The sequence below is a fragment of the Lemur catta genome, chromosome 21 (assembly GCF_020740605.2).
Source record: "Lemur catta isolate mLemCat1 chromosome 21, mLemCat1.pri, whole genome shotgun sequence".
NCBI classification, from domain to species: Eukaryota; Metazoa; Chordata; class Mammalia; order Primates; family Lemuridae; genus Lemur; species Lemur catta.
In genome coordinates this window covers 25,536,106-25,551,657 of record NC_059148.1, presented here as the reverse complement: position 1 = coordinate 25,551,657, position 15,552 = coordinate 25,536,106, and the positions used below count along the sequence as shown (strand labels likewise).

Genomic DNA, 15,552 nt, shown 5'->3' with positions numbered 1-15,552 from the left:
AAATCCCCCTCCCCTGCCCCGTGCAGCTGGGCTGAGGGTCGCCACGTTCTGCAGCTGCGTCTTTGAGTCAGGTGTACTGAGTTGACAGGACCGCGTGGCTTTCATTTAATGCCTTTCTCTTTGGGGTCCTGTGATGCGCTAGGGCCTCAGCCCCCGGGGGTTCGTGGCGGGCGGAGGAGCCCGCGGTCACGTTCATTCTGTCAGCAGATGCCCGTCCTGCGCCTACTCTGTGCCAGGCACGTGGTGCGTCCTAGGAACGCTGGCGTTCCAGTGGAAGCTGTTGACAGAATAAACCCCCAAATGAACATGGAATTGTCAACTGTAACTAAAGGAAAAGCAGTGGGGTCTCCGGGAGGATGACTGAGGGGCCGCAGGTTGGTGTTTGGGGGGAGTGGGGTTGTGAGAGAATCTCCCGTGGGAAGTAACCGTTTCAACTGCATTGTGCTGGGACACGCACACCCTGAAGTGTGTGCAGTGCGTCTGAAGCCCTGGGAGTGTTGTCCGAGTGTGTGCCCCAAGGGCCCAGCGCCCTAGAGGGCTCCCTGCCGCCTCCACCCTGCCAGGACCCAGCAGCCCCCACCCCTGACTCCTGTCTCCACAGTTTTTTCTTTCTTTGGGGAGACAGAGTCTTGCTCTGTCACGCAGGCTGGAGTGCAGTGTCATCAGAGCTCACTGCAGCCTCCAACTCCTGGGCTCAAGCGATCCTCCTGCCCCAGCCTCCCGAGTAGCTGGGACTACAGGTGCACACCACAACACCCGGCTAATTTTTTCCTATTTTTAGTAGAGACGGGGTCTGACTCTTGCTCAGGCTGGTACACGGGTTTGATTTCTGTTCTTGAATGTCACGTGAACGGAATCACATAGTAGGTTGCCTTTTATGTCTGGCTGCTTTCACCCAGCGTAGGGTTGTAGAGATTCATCATGTTCTTGCATGTGTTGGTAATTTGTTTCCTTCGATTGCTGAATAATCTGCTATTGTATTGATGTCCCAGAGTCACACAATTGATTTGTACCATCCTCTGTTGAGTATTTGTGTTGTTTCTATTTGGGGACTTCTATGAATAGTGCCGTGTTATGAAATGTGCGTTTAGGTCTTTGTGCGGACATACGCTTTCACTTCTCTTGGGTAGATTCCTAGAAATGGCATTGCCAGGTCCCATAGTAAGTGCACATTTAACTTTATAAGAAATTGGCTGGGTGCAGTGGTTTACCCCTATAATCCCAGTGCTATGGGAGGATCACTTGAGGCCAGGAGTTCGAGACCAGACTGAGCAAGTGCAAGACTCTATAAAAAAATAATAAAAATAGCCAGGCGTGGTGGCACACACCTGTAGTCCCAGCTACTCAGGTGCAGTGCCAGCAGGAGGATCGCTGGAGCCCAGGAGTCTGGGGTTGCAGGAAGCTATGATCGTGCCACTGCACTCTAGCCTGGGTGACAGAGTGAGAACCTATAGCTTAAAAAAAAAAAAAAATTGCCAAACTTTTCCCAAAGAGGGTGCACCATTTTATGTCCTGCCAGCAGTGTACGAATTCCAGCTTGGTGTTCCATGTCCTTCCCAGTACTTGGTGCTCAGTGTCATCGGTGGGTGTGTGCTGGTGTCTCAATGTGGCTTTAATTTGCATTTCCCTGATGACTCATGGAGGTCAAGCACCTTTTCATATGTGTATTGGCCATTGGAATGCGCTCGTTTGTGAAGTGCCTGGTGTTTTCCTGAGCTTTCTCTCCGCATTGATTTGTGAGAGCTCTTCTGTAATCTGGACGCTGCCTTTGCGCCGTAAACATCAAACATTTCCTGCCCCGCGGGCTGCCTTTTCAGGAACTGCAGTTCTTAATTTTAATGAAGTCCTGTTTATCAGTTGCTTTCTTTTATGAGTGTTTTTTGTGTCCTGCTTAAGAAATTGTTGCCTACCCAGGGTCACGAAGATATTTCCTTGTCTCTTTTTTTCTTAGAAGCTTTGTTGTCAGGGCTGCCGCAGTTTGCACCGCGAGCCCTTTGCACTCAGTGTTTGCGTCTGGTGTCTGGTGCGAGGTGGTGGCCGCGGCTCTTTTGCATATGAACACCTGGTGGTTCCTGCACCGTCTGCTGAGTGATCATCTTTCCCTCTGTCCCTGCAGCCAGTGTCCCTCCATGTTGGGCTGTGCTTCTAGGCTCTGTCCTGTCCCCGTGGCCCATGCGTCTGTCCTCACGCCAGCACCACACTGTCTTGATTACCCCAGTTTCACAGTGAGTCTCAAGGAAGTGGCTTTTGGACGGAGAGTTTAATCCTGAGTCAGAGTTGCTGGGCAGTCCAGGCAGAGGGGACAGCATGTGCAAAGGCCCTGAGGTGGGGAAGCGTTTAGCACGTTTTGAAGAAAGAACAACAGGCCAGCGCGGGAGCACAGAGAGGGAGAATGCGAGTGGGGAAGTACATGGGGCCGGAGGACCCCCGTGAGGACTTAGCGTTTTATTCCAAGTACAACTGGAAGGTGCCAGAAAAATGCAAGCACAGATAAAAACTGTTTTCTTGTCATTTATAAAAAATCTCAAGGCTGTGACATCTTAAAAGGCAAGTAACAGCCCAAATTCATGGTGTTATCCTTGTGACATTATGGGGTTCCCCATGAAATTTAACTTTAGGCTGGGCGAGGTGGCTCACGCCTCTGATCCTAGCACTCTGAGAGGCCGAGGCAGGAGGATTGTTGAGGTCAGGAGTTCGAGACCAGCCTGAGCAAAAGCAAGACCCCGTCTCTACTAAAAAATAGAAAAAATTAGCCAGGCATGGTGGGCCTGTAGTCCCAGCTGCTCGGGAGGCTGAGGCAGGAGGATCGCTTGAGCCTGGGAGTTGGAGGTTGCTGTGAGCTATGATGACACCACTGCATTCCAGCCTGGGTGACAGAGTGGGACCCTATCTCACTCAAAAAAAAAAAAAAAAAAAGAGCTTCCACTGCTTAAAATAAACCATCTTAGAAAAACCGGCGTCAGGACTCAGGGGGGCTGGTTTTGAATGATGAATTAGCTGCTTTCCCAGCCCTCGGGTCTTGGGCAAGTGACATCACCTCCCTGAGACTCAGTCTCCTGTGTACAGCAGGGCTGTTGGGAGTCTCACCGGGAGGGCGCAGTCTGAGCCCCTGGCACTGAGAAGGCTCAGTGCGAGTCATGTTGTCACGCTGTTGTCATGGTGTGCTGTGGTGGTGACTCTGGGGCCGGGCGCACAGGTTTATTTCCAGTCTCCAGAGCCCTGACGGTGGCAGTTGGATCCCTGGGCTCTGTCCCTCGGGAGAAGCCGGGGCACCCGGGACTCGGCAGGGCTGGCTGGGGCCTGGGCCGTTGCCACAGGCCGGCCGCCCTGTCCCCTCCCAGCCCCTGCGGCAGCACGTCCCGCCAGGCTCTGGCCGTCCCCAAAGCTCCGGCTTCGCTTCCACAGCTTCCGGCTGTTCCTGAACGTGTCCCTCAGCGACGCAGCGTCCGCGCTCTGGGCCGAGGATGCTCAGACCACAGTCTCCAGGGCGCTGCCAGGTGGTTGGCCTTGACCTCTGACCTCTGACCCTGGCTGTGGCAGCAGCCGCACACAGTAGGAGCAGAAGATCTGCAGCCAGCAGGTGGTGGTGACGGGCTCTGTCATGCAGAGGGCAGCCAGAGGGACGGGGAACAGAGGCTGTCCCAGCGCCAACACGGAGAAGGCCCGTGCGGCCCAGAGCAGGGAGAGGCTGTGAGGACAAGGCGGGGAGAGGACAGCTGCCCACGATGTCACTTGAGCCTCAGCCAGCAAATGCTTCCCAAGTCAGAGGGCAGGTGGCCAGAGGCTCATGGACCAGCCTCACCTGGAGTTGGGTCCCAGCTCCACCTGTGACCTGCCATGTGACGCTGGGCCTGTCACTTCCTCGCTCAGAGCCTCAGTTGGCTCATCTGTAAACCAGGGGTGACAGCAGCCACCTCAAGGGTCACAGAGAGCTGCGGTGGGGGCGGGTGCGCGAGGGGAGGCCACAGCCTGCCGTGGGGGTGGGAGGGAGGCTGCAGGGGACGGCCGAGTGTCCCAAGGCCAGGAGACGGGTAGAGAAGTAACAGCTCTCTCTGGCTTCGGTGGTGTCCCTGCAGGTGGCACCGAGCTCTGGTGCTTGAGAGGAGGGGACGGGGTCGCCCCTGCTGGGGGTGGTCGGCGAAGGCCTCCCGGCAGGCGGTGCCGGGCTGGGCGGTCTGGGTGAGGGGTCCCGGGCGAGGAGATGGCGGGTGCGAAGGCCCGAGCGGGCGGTTGAGAGAATTCCCCGTGGCCAGAGCTGGCACGGGCCGGGGGAGGTCAGGGGAATACTGCCAGGTCTTATGGCTGCCTCTGGGGGAGGGGGTTCTAGTTTCTGTGACCCACCGTGGGGACGAATCATTCTGGTTCCGTGACCTGTTTCCGGGGGAACGAGGGACCAGAGGCGGGAGGGCGGAGGGAGGTTCGCTCCCCAGCACACGGAGGCCTCCAGTGTCCTTGGTTCCGAGCGCGGGGGCGCCAGGGCGCCGGGCTTGGGGTCCCGTGTTCTGAGCCCCGCACCCCGGCGTTGCCCTAAACACCTGGGCCTTTCCGTGAGTGGAGCTCACCGGCCCATTTGGCAGCTGAGGAAACCGGGACGCTGGGAGAGGCAAGGACACTCACCCGGGGTCGCGCACCTAAGGACCCAGGATCCTTACCCCCACGCCCCGGCCATCTGTGGAACTGCTCAAACCAGAGGGTGTGGAATGCCAGCTCCAGGCCATGGGCCTCAGGGGTGTCCTCTCGCCTGGCAGTTAAAGGACAAATGAGGACATTGGATTGGTTGCCAATATTTAAAAACATAAAATGGAGAGATTTCACTTAAGAATCAGACTTTAAGGCAGGTGTGGTGGTGCTGCATGCCTGGAACCCCAGCACTTTGGGAGGCTGCAGAGGTGGATGGCTTGAGCCCAGGAGTTTGAGACCAGCCTGGACAACGTAGTGAGACCCCATCTCATAAAAAGAAATAAAAATAAGACCCAGACTACTGGTTTCCTCCTATAAAATCAGAGGATCTGGCAGTGCCAGGCTGGCACTCCGGGAGTGGGCCCCAGCCTATGCCAGCTGCAGTGGGACAGCCTCATGGAGGCTGTGGGGGTGGGGCCCTGGGGTAGGGGACAGACTCTAGAAACAGCCACAGGCCAGGCGTGGCTGGCCTTGGGCACAAGGCCTTCCCTGGGAGCAGGGGGTCCCATTTCAAATGGAGCATAAGCAGTCTTCTGGGCCTCAGTTTCCTCATATGCCCAGGCCTAGGTTGGCTGAGATGGTATTAAGGCCGCCAGCCCTGGCAGTTCTGGGGGCTGAGCCTCAGTTTCCGTTATCTGTATAGCAGGGGTGATGAGGGAGTTCTGACTAGTGTTGGAAAATGGCAGCATTTGCTGGGCTTTCATTATGTATTGGGCTGTGCTGACCTGGCTTCATTTAATCCTCACAGAAGCCCCGTGCACGTGGCTGCTGTAATTGTGCTCATTTCACAGATGGGGAAACCAAGGCCAAGAGAGGTTAGGTGGCTTGCCCAAGGCCACGTAGCTTGTAAAGGGACAAGAGGGCCTTGGAACCCAGGCAGTTGGGCTGGACTGGGCCTGGTGAGCCCTCAGAAGGACTTCCTCTTGTCACTGTTGCTGGAGCTGTTTAACCAGGGCCCTGCCTGGGTGGGGGCACCTGTTTCGGGCTCTCCAACCCTTTTGTCCAGTGCTGCCACTTTACAGAGGGGAACACTGAGGCCCAGAGAGGCTGGCCAGTGCCCCCTCAGCTGGCACCTAGGACCTGGTGGGCCCAGTGCACCAGGTGATGCCTAAGCTGGAAAGGTGGTCGGGGAGGGATGTGGGGGATGCCCCAGGGGGACTTAGCCCACAGCCCTGAGCCCCCACCTGCACCCCGGGTCTCAGGTCCCCGGGAGGAAGCGATGTGGTTGGGAGTGGCCCGGCCTGCTGGGCCTTGTGGGGGTGGGGCGTTGGGGCAAGTGTGGTTCAGAGCTGTCCCCATTCTGCTCCTTCTGAGCCAGGTGTCCTTGGGCAAGTGGCTGGGCCTTGCTGGGCCTCCGCTTTCCCATCTGTGCCAGGGGTGGGCGCGGTTCCTGCCCGTGGCTGTGGGCACAGGGAGCTCGGGGGCGGTGGGCAGCCGCCGCCGTCCCTCCTGGCAGCAGACGTGCCTGGGGGTGGGTTTCTGATGAGAGGGACCCCCAGGGGGCAGAATCAGAGGTGGCCTGGGTGGTGAACGGGCTCCGGGGCCTTCACCCGCCCACCTGGGGCCCCCTAGAGTTCTTCCCGGCAGGCGCTGTCGTCCCACCTGCCGTGCAGATGAGGAAACTGAGGCTGGGAGAGGCCAGGGGAGCCTGGGCGGGGGCCGCAGGGAGCCACCCCCAGCGCCCTGCCTCGGGGTGTGGGAAAGAGGAAGCAGAGAGAAAGGGACGTCCGCCGGAGGCCTGGCGGTTTCCTCTCAGGCAGGAGCGCAGGGGGAAGAGGAGGAGGGTGGCAGGAGGGGCCGGGTTCTGCTTCTGCCCCTCCTGAGCCGTGTGACCTCGGGAAAGGCCCTCTGCCCTCCCTGTGCCTCAGTTTCCTCAAGTGAAAAGAGCTGAATAATGGCTCCCGCCGCAGGATCAGCTGAGCTGCCATCTGTGGAATGCCCAGCAAAGCTTAGCTGCCATCGTCATAACTGTTATCTGTCATTTCCAGTGTGACAGGCACTGCATTTGACACATCCTGTGGAATCCTCACCAAAAACCCTGTGAGGTGGGATAGTGATTCCTCAAAGGAGGCACAGAGAGGCAGAGACTTGCCCAGGGCCACACAGCCGGGAGGCAAAAGAGCCAGGAATGGCGTCCCGTGTGGGCTCGCCAAGGCCAGGGGTGCCAGGGGCTGGGGGGGTGGTGTTTAGGCCCCAAAACAGGCGGAGAAGGCGCCTGCCCTCCGCCTTCAGCCAGCGGATCTTCATGGCCCAGAGCCCGGCTGTCCCCGTGGCCAGACAGGGGCTTAGGCCGGTGGCTGCCCAGTCCCGCCTCTCCGTGGTAGGCCGGGGGCAGGGGGCTCCCGGGGTGGGAGAGGGGTCCTGCCCTCCCTCTGTCGTGTGACCTGGGCAGGTCCCCACCCCTCGCGGGCTGTGAAGTGGGCACCCAGAGGGCTTGGGCCGGGCCCGTGGGCCCCAGCCGCGCACAGCGCCCCGCCTGCCCTCTTATTGGGGTTCCGTGGAAAGTCATTTTTGAAAAAGTGCTTTGCTGCTTAGAAGAAACCCCCGACCGCGCTAAAACCGCGGGCAGATGGTATCTGTGTGTTTCCTTTCAGCTCAAATTCTATGAATCCACAGACTAGAAAGTGCCCCGAATCCAACGAGGGGAGGGGGGCTAAGGATACGAGTTACTGTCACCCGTCCTGGCACCGCTGGGGCCACGTCCAACCCCCACCCCCACCCCACCGCTGTCCTGCCCCCGGGGCCTGTGTGCTGCTGCCCACTTCTTGGACGCTGGTCTTGTAATCTGTCTGACTGTCCGTCTGTCCGTCTGTCTGTGGGGCTGGGTGTTGGGACTGAGACCATCATGGAGTCATTCGGGGCTGGGGGCTCGGTAGCTATAGGCTCAGGGTCTGGGGACCAAAGCTTAGGCACTCGAGTAAGGCAGATGGACAGGTCTGGGTTCAGATCTTGCCACTTGTGTCCTTGCTGTGTGGCTCTGGGCCAAGAACTTGACCTCTCGTAGCCTCAGTTGCTCATTATGGAAAATGGGGTTGCCAGTACTTGCCTTGCTGGCTTGTTTTGAGCCCACGACAGGCTCAGCGAGGACATGGCACTATGTGTTCCCACCCTGAGGGGCGGAAGAAGGAGGAGGAAGCCACTGGATCCCAGGGCTGGGTCCCCAGGCGCCCTCCCCGGGGTGGGCAGCAGGCTGGTGGCCCCTGAGGCTCGCGCTGCTGGAAATCCCCCACCCAGTCCTTTGTGAATGGAAAAGGAAACCGAATGCTCTAGAAGAGGTCTCTGCGCTCTGAGTGCTGGCCCTGGGGCATGGGGGGGCTTCCTCCCCCAATGCAGGGGGGGCCGCCTTAACTTCCTTTTTAGGGCACCACACCCCTTTTTCCTATCTGTCCTCTGAGTTGGGGAGGAGGCAACAGACCCCGCTGACTGTTCTGCCTCTGGGACGGCTGACGCAGGGGAGGTGGGGGGCCCCCTGGCCTCTGCCCCCTGGCTGTGGCTGCTGCTGGGATCCCCCCTGCATGCCTGACTCCCCCCGACCACAGCCCCGCACGGGCGCCACAGGCGGGTAGAGACAGAAACCTCTCTAGGGAACCCTCTGGAACTGGGGGCCCTCCTTTGTCTCATCTGAAAACCTCACGTAATCTAGGAAACGGCCTCTAGCTTGCTGAGGGCCTCCCCGTCTGACTTCTTCATGGTTTTGATTTTGTTTTTTCAATTAATAAAGCTCACAGCAGAAATTATAAACAAACAAAAAAGAAAAACCTTGAAAAACCATCCACAATCCCACTATCCAGAGAGAACTAGCATTTCTAGTTTGGTAGATGTCATTATAACTGTTTTTTTTTTTTTTTTTTTTTTTGTCATTTTTTAACCTAACTTTGCCCGCGCCCGCAGGCTGCGATTCTGTCGGCTCTCTGTCCTTGTTCCTTCAACAGTCCTCCGGAGCCCCACACCCAGCTGGACATCCAGGCAGGAACTTTGGCACAAAAACTCCAGCCTCGTGGGCCTGACGTTCCTCATACTATTTTGCTACCTGCTTTTTTCACTTCCACATGTCTTGGACTTTTTTCTGTATTCTTAAATATTTTTCAAGAATTTTTTTTTTATATATAACCGGCTGCACAGTAATCCACTGACACGGGCCATGATAGATGTTTCTAGTCCCCTTTCTTATCCAGACACCTGTTTCAGTCATTTCTGACTTTTTTGCTGGTGTACATAACGCGGCAATGAACATCTTGGTGCCCGTCTGTGATTATTTCCTTCGGCTGAATTCCCAGAAGGGGAGAGCTGGCTCTGGCTTTACGGGCATTTCTGATACACCCTTGCTTTCTCTCTGTGTCTCTCACAAAGCTGGAGATACAGCTCATTGGTTTTTAATACATTTACAGAGTTGTGCAACGCTCACCATAACCTAATTTTAGCTCATTTTCATCATCTCAAAAGGAAACTCCTGTACCCGCGGACAGCCGCTCCCACCCGCTCCCACCTGCTCTGCCTCTGTGGGTTGCCCGTGCTGGACATCGCGTGTGAACGGAACGTCCGATGTGCAGTCTGCGTGCCTGTCTTCTTTCATGCAGCCTCATGTTCTTAGGGTTCATCCAGGTTGTAGCACGTGTCAGTATTTTGTTCCTTTATAGCCGAATAATATTCCATTGTGTGGATTTGCCACATTTTGTTTGTCCATTCCACTGATGGACATCAGGTTGTTTCCACCATTGGCCATTATGAATGATGCTGCTATAACATTCATGTGTAAAGTTTTGCATGGACACATGTTTTTCTTTGGTATATATTAATATATCTAGGACTGGAATGGCTGGGTCATCTGGGAGTTCTGTGTTTACCATTTTGAGGAACTGCCAAACTGTTTTCCAAAGCAACGACACAACTTGACAGTCCCACCAGCAACCCAGGAGGATTCCAGTTTGTCCACGTCCTCGCCATTCTAGTGAGTGAGGCAGTATCTTGCTATGGTTTTGGTTTGTATTTCTCTGATGCCTCATGATGTTGAGCACCTTTTCATCTGCTTATTAGCCATTAGCCATATTTTTATTTTTAAGAGATGAGGTCTTGCTCTGTCACCCAGGCCGGAATGTAGTGGCACCATCATAGCTCACTGCAGCCTCGAACACCTGGGCTCAAGAGACCCTACCTCCTGAGCCTCTCAAGGAGCTGACTCTATAGGTTCACACCACCACACCTGGCTAATTTAAAAAATTTTTTTTTTTTTTTTTTTTTAGGGATGGGGTCTTGCTATGTTGCCCAGGCTGGCCTTGAACTCCTGTCCTCAAGTGATCCTCCCACCTTGGCCTCCCAAAGTGCTGGGATTACAGGCGTGAGGCACTGCACCCGGCCTTATTAGCCATTTCTAATACTTTTGATATATCCTTTTCAGATAGCCTTCCAGAAAGGTTATACCCATTTATCATCTCCTCACCCTTGGTGCCAGCAGTGGGTATTATTTTAAAAGCTTTTGTCAATTTCTGGGTGAAAAGTGGTTATCTCGTCCTTTCTGATTATGGGTGTGATTGGCCATTTCTCTTTTCTAAAATTGAGATAATTCACATACCATAAAAATCACTTGCTTAAAGTTTATCAATTCATTGGTTTCTAGTACATTTACACAATTGTGCAACCATCACCACTGTCTAATTCTAGAACATTCCCATCATCCTAGAAAGAAACCCTGGACCTACTAGCCGTCAGTTCCAATCCCCCCAGCCCCTGGTAATCACTAGTCTACTTTCCATCCCTATGGATTTTGACAGCTTCTCTTATGTTTCGTGGTCATATACATTTTTTGTGACTTGTCATGCATTTCCTTTGCATGCTCTTTTCCTGTACTGCCTGCCTTTTTCTTGTTGATTTGCAAGTGCTTTTTACATAGCATGGATATTAGCTTTGTCATGTTGCAAGTATTTCCCTGGTTTCCCATTTGACTTTTCAGTTTTGCTCCTGAGTTTCTTGGCCTATGAAGGTTTGTAAATTTCAGGCAGTTAAGTCCAGGGATCTTTTCCTTTATGGTTTTATCCTTTGCCTTTCTCCTTAGAAAGGCTTTCCCCACCCTGGAATCAGATAAATAATTACTTAGGTTTTATTCCAGTTTTATCTTGGTTTCTTTTTTCACTTTTAATTATTTAATCCAGCTGGCTTTTATTCTTTGTGGCTGGTATCATTTCCTGTTGTTTTGTCTTGTTGGTGAGATGCTGTGTGTCAAGGTCTGTCACATAGTAAGTGCTCAGTGAACATGAGCTAAAGATAATAGTAATGACAACTCATGCCAGATGAGCGTGGAAGGACTCGGGGTTCCCACACTGCAGTGGCTGGAGTGGGCGGCCGGTGAGGGGCCACGGCGCTGCTCAGCTGCGGGGACCCCCACTGGCCCAGAGGGCCTCGCCTCCACCTCTTCTTCTGAATCATCATTCTTCGAAGGCAGGCGATGGCCACCATCCATCCGGGGCTTTGGGGGATCTTCTTGGTGACAAGACCCCTCCCCTTGGGTGCATTCCCCCACCTGAGGCTGGTGACGGAGGTTATTTGTTGCCTTTTTTTTTTTTTTGAGACAGAGTCTCGCTGTGTTGCCCGGGCTAGAGTGAGTGCCGTGGCGTCAGGCTAGCCCACAGCAACCTCAAACTCCTGGGCTTCAGCGATCCTACTGCCTCAGCCTCCCGAGTAGCTGGGACTACCGGCATGCGCCACCATGCCCGGCTAATTTTTTCTATATATATTTTTTAGTTGGCCAGATAATTTCTTTCTATTTTTAGTAGAGACGGGGTCTCGCTCTTGCTCAAGCTGGTCTCGAACTCCTGACCTCGAGCGATCCACCCACCTCGGCCTCCCAGAGGGCTAGGATTACAGGCGTGGGCCACCGCGCCCGGCCTATTTGTTGCTTCTTAACCACAGTGTTTTCCACCCTCGCCCAGCACAGAGCGATGCCAGTCCCGGGGCTTCCCCCGGCTGGTCCTGGCTCCGTGGCAGGGGGAGGGCGGTGGGTGCCCGAGCAAGCCCTGGGGGTCGGCCAGCTCTGGGTCCCCGGCCCCGCTGTTGTGTTACACACAGACTCACCCCTGAGGCCCTGTGATACCCACCGTGATCGCCCACAGACTCCGGGGCCCCCAGCTGCTGTCCTCGGGGATGTTCTTCGAGGTACGCAGCGCATACCCTCCCGGGCCGGGCAGGCCGGGCTCGCCCTCTCCCCACTGAGTGGCCTGGACAAGTGGCGTGACCTCTAGGGGCACTGCTTTCCCTTCTGTCCGGTGGGGTTGAGCTCAGCCTGGCACTTGAGGCCTGGGCGTCCTTGGGACTGTGTGGCTGGGGGCAGAAGGCGCAGCCCGGTGAAGGTGTGGCTGAGGGCAAGGGCACTGGGCTTGGCCAGGCCGGCTGTGGTGGGGGCAGGAAGGATTTCGGCGGGGACGCCTGGGAGCAGCAGGATGTGGTCGCTCGAGGCGTGGGCTGATGGCAGCTGGTGTGCAGTGGGTGGTGGGGGAGGCAGATGGGAGCCAGGCCTGGACGGGGTCTGGTGGCCCCACCGGGTGCCGTGCTGAGCCCTGTCCAGAGATGCCACTTCTGTGCTCAGGAGAGGCTCAGGCCAGCCGGGGACAGAGAGTGGGTGGAAGCTGGTGTGAACGGTGTAGCGTGTGCTGGCTTCTCACGGCAGCTCAGCTCCAGGGTCCTGACAGTTGTCTGTCCTTACTTGGCACCTGAGAGCCCAACAGTGTGGCCAGGAGCGGTGCCCTGAGCAGAGGGCCTGGCTGCAGGAAAAGCGCGGAGGAGAGAGCCGGGCAGTGGCGGCCCGAGGCCCAGGCTGGTGGAGGTCTGGCTCCCTCCCTCAGTGCCAGGATATTCCTCCCCGGGGAGCGGGCTTGGGTCTGGACTTCCGTCCCCTGTGGGAAGTGAGAGCAGCAGGGGAGGTGTCCCTTGACTTCCCTGTTTGTGCCATAAGGAGTAGGGGGGTGGGGTTCCCAGGGATGGTCCCTTTTAAGGCACAACCCCCCCAAGCCTTGGGCATGGCCCCCCATGGCAGGCCTGAGAGCAGAAGCATGCATCTGTCCTCACAGCTGGCCGTGGGGGGCAGTGTGCACCCCGCCCCTCCACACTGGGCCACGCAGTGGGAGTCAGGGCACCTGCGTCTCAGGAGAGGATCACATGGTTGTTGGGGACCCCAGACTGGCTGTGTGTGTGCTGGGGGCTGTCTCTCTGGAGGGGGGTCTCTCTCTGAGTGTCTGTATGGGGGAGGCTGTTCCAGCATCTGAAAGGGGCTTTGTGTCCCTGCCACTGTGATTCTGTGGTGGGGTGGTCGCTGTCTCTCTGAGAGGGGCTCTGTGTCTGTGCCACTGTGATTCTGTCTTTCTGACATGTGCAGGATGCTCACTCTGTGGGTGGGGCTGTAGACAGGCCCCCAGCCCATCTGTGCTGTCCCCATGCCCTGGTCCCAGCAGCTCTGCCAGCGACCCCACCCCCCACAGGGTGTCCCCGGGGAAGGGGAAAGGCAGGCTAGCATGCGCCCTATTGCCCCGAGACCCCCAGTCCCTCAGGCTGCGACCTGGGGTGCCACCTGCCTGGAGGAGGGAGGGGTCTCACAGGGACTGGGTCGCTGAGCACAGCTGCATTTGGGGGCGTCTCACGCACGCACCGTGCCTGTCTCTGCCCGGCTGGGGAGGTCCCTGTTCCGGCACGGGGGCGGGGGGCTCTTGCCGGGAAAGGGGGAAGCTGATTTGACCCAGGGCTCTTTCCTGCTCCCCTGTGGGGAGGGGCATGAGGGAGGCAACAGGGCACAGACCAAGGGGTAGATGTGGCCAACGGTGACCCTGCTGAGTCTGGGAGGCCCGCTGTGGCCTCAGGTTCACCTGCAGCAGCCCTAAAGCAGGCTCTGTTCTCTTCCCGTTTTATAGATGGGGACTAAAGCACAGAGTGGGGAGGGAGCTGGCCTTGGGGGTCCTCGCGGGGGGCAGAGCAGGGAAGCAACCTGTGGCCGTAACGCCAACATCTGTTCAGCATCTGGGAGTGGCTCACTGCGCCATTTGCCCCCAGAGGAGCCAGGTACCAAAAGGGCTGAGATCACCCGCCACGCCCACAGATACCTGCGGGCTGGGTGTCCCAGGCACCCACCCAGATACTCGTCCACCCGGCAAACTCTCCGGGTACCTCCTCTGGGCCCCAGCTGGGGGCAAGGGTGCCCCAACCCCAGAGGACCTCTCCCAGTCAGATGGTGGAGGTGGCAGCTGCACCGTCAGGAAATTATGGCCAGCCCGATAAGCTGAATCACACTCACTGTGACTTGACTTAGTAGTCAGGGAAGGCTCCGTGGAGGAGGGGAGGTTTCCTCTGCTGGGATGTGCAGTCTGGAACAGGCAGGGCATCCCATACACAGGGCCAGGTGGTGGACTCAAGTGACCCTCCCGTCCCAGCCTCCTGAGTCGCTGGGACTACGGGCGTGTGCCGCAGGGGAGGAGGCTGAACCTGGGCAGTGTCGTGGGGGGTGGGAGCTAATTCTGATTCATTTGGGAGTAAGTAGTATGTCAGGACTGATCATTTTGAGGCTGCCCACCTCTCAGGAAGTTCAGGCATCCCTCCCTTTTCTGGCCTGACTCCACCTCACAGTGGGGGTTCCCTGCAAGCAGCCACCTGGGACTGGAATCCAGGCTGCCGGGCCCATGCCCACAGCCACTATTCTGTGCCCTCCCCTTCTCTAAGTCTTCTGCGGCTCCGGTACCCGGGGGAGGATGGAAGACAGAGGCCTCCGTGGCCCAGCCTCCCTGCCACCAGCCAGCTCAGATGCCAGTGGGTTTCAGACCCAGCCAGCCCCTGCTGGAGTGCAGACCCGGCTCACTTCCAGGGCCTCCACGCCAGCGGGTCGCGACAGGCTCCCTGTGCTGTGGTCAGTCCCCGCGTGGCTGCGCATTCACGAGGTGGGGCCGAGACACCAGGCCCGGGCCGTCGGAGGGTCTCGCAAGGCGAGACTTGCACACAGCACTCCTCACACGGAGGGGGCACAGAGCAGGGTGGTGAGGGATTTTTCTCCCTCATAAATCTAACCGTACTTGATGCCAGGTACTGTCCTTGATTCTGGAATGACAGCCTTCCTACTGGGTGCTGCGTCCTTTCCTCAGTGATATGATGTGACTTCCTCCTGGAAAACTTGAAATGTTGCTGGCCTGGGAATTCTGTGATCCAGGAGCCCCTGGTGGGCAGCCCAGGCTCCAGTGCCTGGCACGCGGTCGATGCTCACTGAAGGGTGCTGGGAGGGCATCTGCTGGTGTCACTTCTAGCCACAACCAACCTCCTGCTGTCTTCTGGATCCATCTGTGCTTTGTGGCCTCTGGGTTTGGCGCTTGCTGTTCCCTTAGCCTCCAATGCCTTTCCCTCCTCCTCCACTTTGGAGAGTTTTCAGCAAACACATAAGAGCCACTTACTCTGGGCCTGGCCAAGACCCAAAGATGAAAGAGGAGGAGGATGAGGCCTCCTTGGGGAGTGGCAGCTTAGGAAAGGAGGGGGTTGGGTCCCCGCCTCCCGGTGCCACTCCCCTGCCACTCCCCTACGATCTTTCCACCCTCCTGGGGGCTCCTCTGCACTCGGGATCGCCACGTCCTCGGGGGAGGGTTGGGGCACTGTTTTCCCACTTCACAGAAGTGGAGACTGGGGTCGGGAGAGGCGAGTCTTTCGTCCGAGGAAGAGGAGGGTTAGGACTCAAGCCCGGGACAAGAGTCCCGCGGCTGCTGCATGGGGGTTATGCAGACCTGAGGGGTGTGCGGGCAGGAGACGGGGCGGCTGCCACCTCCCGCCTCCACCTCCACCTCGATGCTGCCCACCCAGAGAATGGCCGAGAGGAACCACGTTTAGGAAGAGTTTTTAAGACGAGGGCCTTCCTTACCT

The 15,552-nt window shown here is 57.1% G+C and overlaps 1 protein-coding gene across 2 annotated transcripts in view; it reads left to right on the top strand.

The window, feature by feature from the left end:
- The window catches only part of SH2B3 (SH2B adaptor protein 3), a 35,809-nt gene that overhangs the window by 11,207 nt on the left and 9,050 nt on the right, over window positions 1-15,552 (top strand). The gene's annotated exons all lie outside the window — the stretch shown is intronic.